The following is a 9,217-nucleotide window of genomic DNA, read 5'->3' as shown; positions in this document are numbered from 1 at the left end:
TTCGCTGGACTTTGGATTACTTCCCTATAGAGATTTATGAAGTGTGAGGACATGCTTGACAAGGTGAATTGTAGATCTGATATCTCAGGACTCCCCAGGATTAGGGCTTGAGGGCTTAATATGTTTGTTTCCCATCTTTATGGTTTTTAAGAATTTGGATTTGAGTATTAGCACTGATCTCTGAGTTTAATAAAGCTCTTGGCACTACTGAATGAATGAACATACCAAGTTGCAGACCACAAAACAGTGTAATTTTCACTCCTTACATAACCATAAAATTATAACTGCCCCACCATTATGTGGTAATTCCTAATTTCCAGGTGTTTGGATCTGAGAAGATAGAATCTTGATAACTGATTTTGGATTTACTTTCCACCTTGTAATTGCCTGGGGAAGGGGTGTATGCCCTGCTAATAAATTCAGCACAGGCTATGGGACTGAGTTCTAACTGGCAGACCTGTTGGAAAAAAAAAAAACAAACAAATTAAAAAAAGAACAGTAGGATCTATTCGTGTAAAAAAAAAAAAAAAAAAAAAAAGTATATATATATATGTATATATGGCCATCATTCTGCTACCACTGCCAGGAATCCAGGTTTCTCCTATTAGCCACTTGGACTTTTGTTTTAGTTGTGCGTGGAGGTCAGACTGTGACCAAAATGAAATGCATGATGACGTTGGATGGACTGCTGTGTTCAGTACATGATTATTGATCAGCTGAGTCAGTTTGGGTTCTGTAGAACTTGTTATATTTTTTATGAGGTAATTTAATTGCATTTGCTTATATTGTGTCATTTAATGCAAAGCATTCTGCTTTGATTTAATTCTGCTACCTTAAGCTTGCATCATTTTTTTGTCTTCTACCGAAATAATCTGTTGATCCACCATAAAGTCACTTTCCTACTGTACTTTCCTCTTCAAAAGGCTCTTTAACCCGGAAGGCTCTCAGAAATTCTTGAGTAATAATGAGTGACTGAAGATCTGTGGAGTCTGTTTATATCCACATACGTAAATTTACTTTTGTGTGATACAGTGACCTGGAACCAGTAAAACTGTCCAGTTTCGCTGTTTATTGTAGTTAAGTGACCTTCTTGCCATTAACCTTATCCTCTCTCGCCCATTTGGTGTGTTTTTTTCATTCATACCTACCCTTAAAAAAGACCCACCGAACTGAGTATCACAAACTTATTCACAAGATTAAAAATAGGAGATTGCCACATTTGTATACGGTCAGGGCCTCTGGTCTTAACGTCTTTGTGAGAGGCTGAACTGACACATGTACTCCACCTGGTACAAAAACCCTCTTCTCATTGTTGGGCTCTCCATAGTAAATTATTACGCTGAGATGTGTAATTGAGCACTGCCATTATTATCTAAAATATCACATGGGACATATAGAAACTAAGATTACTGTAAAGAAAGAGTGGGCTCAGAGGCAGGAGTTTCTGGGTTGCAATACCAGCTGAGCTGAAGATTCATAAAATCTGTAAAAGACATCTACTAGTTTTGATAAACTGGTGATTTACCATAGAGCACACCATCTGTACACGTTTGTTTGGTTTTTTTTTTTTGTAAGGAGAACATTAAGGGCACCCTGTTAAATATTCAGCAGCCAGGCTTAAATCAAGTCAGCTGTGTATTCTTTAGCTTCTCCTGTCTGAGTTGTGATTTCAAAAGCATGAGTCCTACAATACTGGTCCTGCAGTATATTATAATGTGTCTGCAAATTTTAGGACACGCTTTAAAGCTATTTGATGTGGGGTGCATGTATCAATAACTTCGTCAACAGCTACCTGATTAATATTTTGTTTTCAGCTACTAGTCTTGCTAGGTTTGAGCATGACTTTAGTGCATAACTCCTGGACTGTTTCCAACACAGATATACACTATGGTCCAATTTTTAGCTTCTTCTTGGGGCTTGGTTTTATTATTAAATCAGATAAAATACAAAAACTCCATCCAAGTTTTCTCAGAGGGGCTTTTCTGGAGTTTTGTTTTGTCACAGCCTTTTCTGTCTTGAAGGAGCAGATGGGCTAGATGCCAATTTGCCTTCCATGATGAGTTATCGTTAATCACTGCGTATCTTTATACAGTTTTATGTTTGTATTCTAGAATAACTGAACAAGGAAATGTTATATTCTTGTGTTGTCTCGATACTTAGAAATTAACTAGGATTTGAAGGAGAAAAACTTTTTCAATAGAGTTTGTATGTGCAGTGCAGAGTGTGAAGCAGTTGAATATAACCTTATTTTAAAAGAAAATTAAGAAAGTGCATATATTTTCTTTCTTGATATTTGCTGCCCTGGTAATGAAAGGGAACTGCATGGTTATTGCCTACTACCTTCCAGGTGATGTGCAGTGCAGCAGGCAGCTCTAAGACTCAGAGAGGAGAACGGTGCTTTAGCACCTTAAGATTGCCCTCTTCTCTAGGCAGTTCTGCAGGAAGGAGGCCTTCCTAGCTTTGAACTCTAGCAGCAGCAGCTAAGGTGCAGAAATGAAAAGTGCATCTCTGTGACTGTCAGGATGATATCATGCCTTAGAGCAGTTTCTGTTCTGCTCATCTTTCAGACAGCTTGCAGGCATTTTTCTCTCAATCTGTGAGTCTTTATTATGCAGCTACTTTAGCTGGAATCTGTGCAAAATGATGTAAAATCTCCACCTCTGATGATATGTGTCAAAACACTGTCAGACAGGTTTTATGTGAGCAGCAAGTGATTTTTCTGAAGTCTGTTTTCAGAACTAGCTTACCTTCCTAAATTCCCACTTCTTATTTTTAATGCAAAATATTTTCATTTTTCTACTCAAACCTGCTTAGAATGTAAGCAATAGAAAAGAAGTGTTAATATTATTTTAATTTTTTTAACCATTTCTTGTACCCCAAAATGTCTAAATCATCTTTTTCAAATAATTGAGCACTTGGAGGGTGTTCACTAAATCTGGTACTATCAGAAAGTTCCAAATGACTGCATGTGTGGTTTGTAAGGAGAATTTTTTCTGACCTGAACCCTACGTGACTTACACTCTCCTTATACAGAAGGGTCTTGGATCTGCAGAGTGCTTAGTGATCGCCTTTAGATTAAGTGAAATGCTTAAGCAGGTTGCTTAAATGAAATGGCATGAGTAGATCCTCTGAAATGAGGGACACGGCTGGCAGGTTTCGCTTCCTCATTGCAGTGTAACCACAGTACAGAGCCTTGCGGGACTGATCCCAGAGAAACTGAGTTGTGATTACTGCACCAATTGTAACTTTGCATTTCGTGTCTTTGTACATTTAAAATCCCACCTTCTGTTTAAAGTTATTACCAAGTCTTTTTATTTCATGCCTCCATATATATGTGTGTGTGTGTGTGTGTGTCTGTGTGTGCATATATATATATATATATATCTCAAAGGCATCTTCTGGCACAGAGTATGAGAATCTTGCCTTCAGAAAATGAAAATAAGATCTGTCTTTAATCTCTATGTATCAGTTTAAATTTCTGATACTCTGTGAAAAGAGCTAATCAGAAGGTGTAATCTCTGCTCCTGCCACCCTGGCTGCCACTGCTGTATTTCGCTGAAGGTTATTTAGTTTCACATTGGGTGCACAAAGGATGACAGGTTTCACAGCCCTTTTATAGCAGCTGATAACATGCACTTTGGAATCCTTGACTGTTACAGTCTGTATGAACACCCAACAGATGCAGGCTTCAGCAGTCATTTTGGGGAAAGTGTTAAGACTTGAGTGACTGACTGTATTGCGGGTTATGCCAAAAAATTTAAGGAGTCAAACTGACAAATGTGGAAAAGCTATTTTTTTGGTAGAGAACAAATCATTTTGAGATGTAATAGTATATTAGGCAACTTTTTGTCATGGGAAACAAGTCATTGCAATGTAGTTTGAAAAGTAGCAACACTGCAGTTGTAAAGCTCTTCCCTGCCCCCTCCACTGAAGAAAAAAATCTCAGAGGTTTTGAAAGGAAAAAGTGTGTATCATGATTCAGCATTTTGCTAGGGCAGATTTGTAGCCATTATCAATATGCAAATATTGTGAAAAGAGAAAATTTTAGATTTACTAATGTTCAAGTAGATGCAATTATCCTCTGGTGATACGTGTACTTTAAGCCGTACATATGCTGAGAAATAATGATAGGAAAAAATGTTATTTTAGGTCCAGTTTGGGGTAGAAAAAATTACTGTGAAAGGAATTCTCTATTTTGCTGGTTTGGGCTGAGATAGAGTTAATTTTATTCATAGTAGGCTGTGTTTTGGATTTATGCTGGAAACAGTGTTGATAACTCAGGGATTTTTTAGTTATTGCTGAGCAGGACTTAGACAGTCAAGGCCTTTTCTGCTTCTCACACCAACCCACCAGTGAGTAAGCTGAGGGTGCACAAGAACTTGGGAGAGGGCACATCTGAGACAGCTGACCCCAGCTGACCAAAGGGATGTCCTAGACCCTGTGATATCACGCTCAGCTCTATGCTGTGTGCTGTAAGCTGGGGGAAGAAGAGGAAGGGAGACACATTTGGAGTTGTGGTCTTTGTCTTCCCAAGTAATCATTGTGCATGATGGAACCTGGCTTCCCTGGGGATGGCTGAGCACCTGCCTGCTGATGGGAAGTGGTGAATGAATTCCTCGTTTCACTTTCCTTCCATGTACGTGGCTTTTGCTTTACCTATTAAATTGTTTTTATCTCAACTCATGAGTTTCCCCACTTTTACTCTTGGAATTTGCACTCCTGTCCCACTGGAGGGGAGTGAGGGATTTGCTGTATGGGGCTTAGTTGCCGACTGGTGTTAAACCACATATTTAAATTCATAAAACAGAGTATCTGGAGATTCCAGGATAGACTGAAGTCTTTAATTTACTTGCAGTAGGATAAGAAAACAAGCTGCAACAAGACACTGTGTACTATAATGCTTGACAAGTTTCATCCAATTAATCCTCACAACATCACACTGAGGTAGGCAAGTTAATTTTATTCCTCACCATGTAACAGAAGTGAAACTTGAGTAAATAGTTGAAGTTATTTGATCTGGGTTTCTCTTCAGTTGTACCTAATTTCTTGGTTGGTCTGTTATAATCTTTATACTTAGATGTTCTGGCAGAGGGTCACCTGAAAAATAACATCAGTGTACTTTTCTTTGTATTTTTAATATGAAATAATAATTTAAAATCCCTTCACTGACTAATTGTGAAAAAAAAGCCTTCAACACAAAAGTTGAAAATTCTAACTGAAAGTGGGATTGATGTTGTGACAGTTCAGTGGTGTGTGTGGGCTATGCACTTTTCATTTATGTAAATTCCTTATAGAGAGCACTTTGACTAGTGAAGAAATGAAAGATGACTTAGCACAGAGGAAGGTCACTTGAAGTTTAGGAGACGTCGTTCTCCTAGAAGCTCTTTGCTTGTTACATTCTTCTTGTATTTGACAAAGTAATTTAGGGACTTTGTGGAGTTAGGTGCCTTGTGTTTTTTGTGGGTCTGAACCTTATTACCTATGTCTGAATTCAGCTATGAATATATCGTGTTTGTAGACTATGCAAGGAGAAACTAATGAACAAGGGCTAGCTCATACCAGTGCTGTTCTGGGCTAGTACCCTATGAAACAAAGGCAAGAGAGAGAAACTTAACATGGTTTTTCCTTCTGGGACTGTCTTGTCTGGATATTTTCTGGAAGGAACTAGTTGGCTTGCTCAGAAGTGAGCTACCTCACTTTGAGTTTTAAAGGATTAAGAGATCCAGGAATGGGTTTTAAATGAAATGAGTTGAAGTGATGGAGATGTCTGACACCAAAACCTCCTATTTCACAGAGCTATGGGAGGGAGAAATAAGACAGTGAAAGAACCTAGGTAAACGGAATGGTCAAATGCTATAGCTGTGTAAGCTGCATAGTCCCTAAGGTGAATATCCAAATTGCCATCACAGCTAGTGTCCTTGCTAGTTTGCAAAGAAGGACCAACTCTAGGGTGAATTAAATTGTCGGAACTTCTCTTTTGCAATCTGGAAAAATTTTTTCAGGATCAAAAATTATATATATTGATAGGATAAAAGGCAGAAGCTTGCATGAGCAATAATTCTATTAGTGGATCAATGAAGAACATCAATTGCCAATAGATCTAGTGAGAGTTTCTTTGATGAAATGATTGCCTTCCTAATGTGACTGATCAGAATAAGAAGAGTCTTGCTTTGGCATTTAGAGCTCTGACGTGGATTTCATAGTTAAAATGAAAGAGGAATCAACCCAACCCTTCAAACAGACCTTCTCCAGTGTGAGTAACTTGGAGTACAGGAGACCTGGGTTTCAGTCTCAACAATTTAAAATCAGAACTTGACTGACTCTTGACCTACTAGATTATTAAGCTGTATCTCTGGAATCAGTCTCCATTTCCGTTCAGTGTATATTTAACTGTATATAAAAATGGAAACAACTGCAGAAGGAACTGCTGAGAGACACTGACCCTTTAGCCCTATGGTAAAGTCACTCATCTGAGGGAGGTATCTGAATCAGAAAGAACATCAGATGTAGGTCTCTCCTTTTATAAATATCTGCCCTTCCAATCAGTGAATACTTGTGAGTAAACACTTTTTATCTCTTTCTGTGTCTTTCATCTGATTTGTATATATATTTTTAAAAGATCTGCATTTTATTCCACTGTAAAAGTCTTTGCAAAGTATAATTCATGTTTTCATATCATCCTGGCTTTAAGACAGCATTGAGTATATAAAATCTAGAAAGGAAATGGGTTGTTACATAAAAATAGTTTTTTATTATTATTATACACTTAGGGATAATCCTTTGGGTAATTCATTGTAACTGTTATGGGATAATTCTCTCTTGAGTGCATTGATGGCCAGCAGCATGGCATTTTTACTGTTTGTAAGAACATATAGGTCAGGAAGGGAGCTTCTGGATGCTGATTCAGTTCTCTCGATATTTCATTCAATCACCTTATCTAATAAAATGTCATCCTAAAATATATCAATTTTTTCCCCTTTACTTCTTTTGGATGAGTGCTGGAAAACCTTAGAACCTTGCTCAGATGGTGAGAAATTTTCAGGCAAATCAAGTCTATGACAAGGTTTTTGCTCATTTGCTCTTGTGCCAGCACTGCACCCTAGCTTATGTAGATGTTCTCCCTCAAAACTTTTCAATTCGATTCAGTCAGCTCCTATATTTCTTGACTCTGTGGTAATCCAATTGTGGAATATAATCCACAATTATCTATAATAATAGATGGATTATACCCTATGGAAAATTTGCTTTCTGGTAATAAAACATATGCAATTTCATTAACAGTTTTCATTCACTTCTTCGTGGTGTAATTATACATACTATTTTGATGGTAAAAATCTGAGCCGTGAAAACGCAAGGACTGCCTCTGCCAGCTCGGTACAAGTTGACTTGCCACTCTGTTTTTTTGCATGCTATTCAGACAAATTGAAAAGCTAGAGGATGGAGGAAATCCAGTTTTGTACCATGAGCTTACAGCTTAAACTTCAAGTGTGATCTCAGGAAAACAGGTGAAGAACAATCCAAGGAGAAGAAAACAAAGAAAAAAGGAAAGGGAGAGGATCTCTGTTACGATTTTCCAGCTGAGATGTTCTCAAGTTGAAGTTAGGTTGTTGAGGAAGAAGGTGGCAAATAAAGCTCAGTGGAATGTTAGACTTAGGGTACTTTTTGTTATTTACTCTTTTTTTTTTTTAATTACTTGAGTATTTGTCTTATTCTTGGAGGGACAGTAGGGTTTTTTTACCCTTTCTGTGTATGTTCATTTTAATAATTTATGTATGGGACTTTGTACCACCAGTATGCACAAGGATCAAAGGAATACTACTTCAAGTAGAACTCCACTCCAAGTAATGCATTTGGATTGAGTGCCAGCACAAAAAGCATTTTAGGAAGAACAGGGAAGTAGATCTGAGATAATGCTGACTAAGTAATAATCTGTTAGTCCATATCACACTGCATAATAACTTCAGAGTGCTCCATTTCAGAGAAAAAAGTGGTTCCTGAAGCTATTTGCCATGTAGCTTTTTGGTGTGCCCTTCAGAAGGGTTGTAGATTGAGGTAGATCTTGCTTTGGTAAGCATTGGTGTAGCTTCTGAAATGAATAGAATTTCCCTGATCTATACTTTCAACATACAGTAACATGTGAACTAGTAATGTATAGTAAGATCAATAAATATTTTCTAATTCCTTATCAGAAGTTCACATGCATGCGCTGCTTACCATAATTTTTGGTATCCATATTGTTTCATTTCCCTCTTGAAAGCCATGATCACCAATAACCTCACAGTAAAGTGTGATTTCCTTCCAACTTGAATTTTATGCCAATAAATGCACTTAAAGATCTTCTTCACACTACCCAAAACCTATTAAAGAAGTTGAGCTGAAGTGGAGGAAGAAAGCTAGAGAAGAGCTAAAGGACTGTAACACCCAGTTTTTGGGTTTGTGGACCTCGGACTGAATGCCAGAACCCAGAGTTAAGTGCCTTGGCTCCCACAAGGAGGATTATGGCCCATCTATGTGAACAGCTTTGTTCAGTGCTGAATCTTTTCTGTCAGCGTAGCATGCTTTACATCTGTCCGTCAATCATGGTGTTGCATAAGATGACTAAAAATGTGCCAACTATAAAGTAATGCAAAGGGAATGAATCAGGGCTTTTACTGTAAGACTAAACACACGTGCTTGTATTACGTAGCTAGAGAGGAAACGGACCATGGCTCTAATCTGTGGATTTGGGATTTTCAGATGCTCGAATGACTACTGATGTTATGAGGGAGCTGAAGTGGTATTTGTGTGCACTGTCTCTCAGAGGTAATCCAAGATATGTTCCTTTCAGTCACCATTCACACAAAGTCAAAGAAGTCAAACACCTTTGCTGGCATTTACACTTACTCTTAAAAGAGGCTTGGAGCATTCAGATATTCTGTCACAACTGAGGAGTGGTTTAAGTTGTCATCTTTCAGCTGTTATTAGCTCTCATTTGAGACAAGTGTGGATAGGTTTATTGTGTCTTGTCATCTCAAATATGGATGTAGATTTGTTATGTTACCAGACTTGTAGTGAATGATCTCAGGATTAAAGGCAAGTTGCCTAACAGGTGTTCCAGTAGACACCAAAAATACCTCATGAAGGAGAGAAGCAGTTGGTGGAGCTATGGTGAGAGTGCTTATGTTTTATATCATAGCATTGTGTCTACAGCAGTTGCCCAGGAACTGGCAAATGGAAC

The 9,217-nt window shown here is 38.0% G+C and overlaps 1 protein-coding gene across 1 annotated transcript in view; it reads left to right on the top strand.

The window, feature by feature from the left end:
- Positions 1-9,217, top strand: part of NSMCE2 (non-SMC element 2, MMS21 homolog (S. cerevisiae)) — a 69,902-nt gene that overhangs the window by 4,425 nt on the left and 56,260 nt on the right. The window lies entirely within an intron of this gene.

This window comes from Merops nubicus, unplaced genomic scaffold (assembly GCF_000691845.1).
Source record: "Merops nubicus isolate BGI_N331 unplaced genomic scaffold, ASM69184v1 scaffold4797, whole genome shotgun sequence".
NCBI lineage: Eukaryota > Metazoa > Chordata > Aves > Coraciiformes > Meropidae > Merops > Merops nubicus.
Note: the sequence above shows the minus strand (reverse complement) of the source record. Positions and strands in the feature narration are given on the sequence as shown.